The 3077-nt window shown below is 22.2% G+C and overlaps 1 pseudogene; it reads right to left on the bottom strand.

Annotated features, from left to right (window-relative positions):
* Window positions 1–935: 935 nt before the first annotated feature.
* LOC118757414 lies at window positions 936–2609 on the bottom strand (annotated as a pseudogene).
* Window positions 2610–3077: the final 468 nt, after the last annotated feature.

Below are 3077 nucleotides of genomic sequence, written 5' to 3'. Positions count from 1 at the left end.
GTATGTTTAATTCGACATTTAAATAATCACTTTTCAAAAATTCATCATTTTGGATTTGAAGCTGCTGCATGATATTGACATTTTGTTGATATTGTTTGATTATTCCTTTATATTTCAATTTATTGATGAGGAGGTTAACTAATTAATTATTTATATAGTATACAAGTATATTTGACTTCCAATCATAAGGTCTACTAGTCTAGTAGTATAAATAATTTTTTCAATTGCTATTATAGCTTCAATTTTAATTATTATTTCTAGAGTAGTAATAATATTAGCATCAATTCTATCAAAAAAAACATTAACAGATCGAGAAAAATGTTCACCTTTTGAATGCGGATTTGACCCAAAATCTTCATCACGTCTTCCTTTTTCTTTACGATTTTTTTTAATTACAATTATTTTTTTAATTTTTGATGTAGAAATTGCTTTAATTTTACCAATAATTTTAATTATTAAAATTTCAAATATTTTTATATGAACAATTACTTCAATTATTTTTATCATTATTTTAATTATTGGTTTATATCATGAATGAAATCAAGGAATATTAAATTGATCAAACTAGGGTTGTAGTTAATTATAACATTTGATTTGCATTCAAAAAGTATTGAAATTTCAATCTACCTTAATTAATTGAATATGAAGCGATTTATTGCAATTAGTTTCGACCTAATTTTAGGTAATTTAAATACCCTTATTTTCAATTTATACCTATCTATTAATTGAAGCCAAAAAGAGGCTTATCACTGTTAATGATAGAATTGAGATTTATACTCCAATTAAGGAAGTATGATGTTCAAGAAAAAGCTGCTAACTTTTATCTTTTAATGGTTAAATTCCATTTATACTTCTGTTTATATAGTTTAATAAAAACATTACATTTTCATTGTAAAATTAAAATATTCTTTTTTATAAATTACAAATATTAGTTCACTACATTCAAGAATTATTTAATTACCCTAACATCTTCAATGTTATACTCTAAGTTTAAGCTACTTGAATAAAATAATAAAAAAAATCTAAATAAAAAAGTAATTCATAAAACAAATAATAGCAAATAAATTTTTAAGTTATTATTATGAAAAAAAAAATTTCAATTGGAAAATTTAATTAACCTATTGTATAAATTTTGACCACCTAAAAATTCTGATCAACCCTGATCAAATGATTTATAAACTAGTCCCCCTAAATTTAATGGAAAGTTAATAATTCCATAAGTACAAATATAAGGCATAAATCATATAGAACCAAAAAAATAACTAACTAAATAATTATTAAATGATTTATTTAAATGAAATAAAGAAACATGAGAAATTAAATAACCTATTAATCCCCCAATGATACAAACAAATAAAGTTAATAATTTTATATATATGGGCAAACAAATTATATAGGGAGTAGGAAAAATTAACCATCTAAGAATTCTCCCCCCAATAATTCTTATAATTAATAAGCCTCTTATTCCACGAAGTATAATTCAACCCTCATCTCTTAATATATTCAAAGAACCACAGTTTAATTCTCCCGTTATTGAATAATAAATCAATCGAAAAGAATAACAAACTGTTAATCCAGTAGAAAAAAAATATAAAAAGAAAGAAAAAAAATTAATATAACTTAATGAAACAATTTCTAAAATTATATCTTTAGAATAAAATCCAGCTAAAAAAGGCATTCCACATAAAGCTAAATTAGCAACATTAAAACAAGAAGTACTTAAAGGTATATAAACCCCTAATCCCCCTATTAAACGAATATCTTGTGAATTTTGTATATTATGAATAATAGCCCCCGCACATATAAATAATAAAGCTTTAAATAATGCATGAGTTAAAAGATGAAAAAAAGCCAATTTATAAAATCCCATTGATAAAATTCTTATTATTAATCCTAACTGACTTAATGTAGAAAGAGCAATAATTTTTTTTAAATCAAATTCAAAATTAGCCCCTAATCCAGCCATAAATATTGTTAATCCAGATAATAATAACAATAACTGACCTAAAAAAGAATTATTTAATAAAATATTAAAACGAATTAATAAATAAACACCAGCAGTTACAAGAGTTGAAGAATGAACTAAAGCAGAAACAGGAGTTGGAGCAGCTATGGCAGCTGGTAATCAAGAAGAAAAAGGAATTTGAGCTCTCTTTGTTATAGCAGCTAATACTATTAATCCCCCAATTACTTCTATTTCAATTCTATTTTTCATTGATTCTAAATAAAAAATATAATTTCAACTTCCATAATTTAATATTCAAGCAATTGCAAGTAAAAAGGCAACATCACCAATACGATTAGATAAAGCAGTTAATATCCCAGCATTATAAGATTTAACATTTTGAAAATAAATAACTAAACAATAAGAAATTAATCCTAACCCATCTCAACCTAATAAAATTCTAATTATATTTGGTCTAATAATTAATAACATTATAGATAATACAAATATAAGAACTAATATAATAAAACGATTTATATTAATATCACCACTTATATACTCTTTTCTATAATAAATTACCAAAGAAGCAATTAATAAAACAAAAGATATAAATAATAAACTTATTCAATCAAATAAAATAGTTATTACAATTCTAGAAGAATTTAATGAAATAACTTCTCATTCCAAAAAAATACAATAATCTCTTAATAAAAATTTCAAACTAAAAATAAATAAATTAATTATAATTCTAAATAAAATTAAAAATCTAATTCTACAAATTGATAAATATTTTTTCACAATTTAAAATGACATAAATCATATCATTGACACCACAAATCAATATTTTAAATAAACTATTTAAATTTTAAAGTCAAATTATACAAATTTCACTTTTTAAAATTAATAAATTTAAAGGAAATCAATGAAGTATTAAAATGAAATATTCACGAATTTTACCCCCACTAAATGAATAAACCCCAGAAAATCCCTTTCCATGTTGTCTATATGCATACAAATATAAAGTATATGCAGCTCTAAAAAAAGATAATAAAGATAAAGAAATTATAGTTAATCATGATCAACTAATAATTCTATTTAATAAAGAAATTTCACCTAATAAATTTAATGAAGG

This window comes from Rhagoletis pomonella, unplaced genomic scaffold, assembly GCF_013731165.1.
Source record: "Rhagoletis pomonella isolate Grant_MI unplaced genomic scaffold, Rhpom_1.0 Rhpom_scaffold_17621, whole genome shotgun sequence".
In the NCBI taxonomy this organism is placed as follows: domain Eukaryota; kingdom Metazoa; phylum Arthropoda; class Insecta; order Diptera; family Tephritidae; genus Rhagoletis; species Rhagoletis pomonella.
Note: the sequence above shows the minus strand (reverse complement) of the source record. Positions and strands in the feature narration are given on the sequence as shown.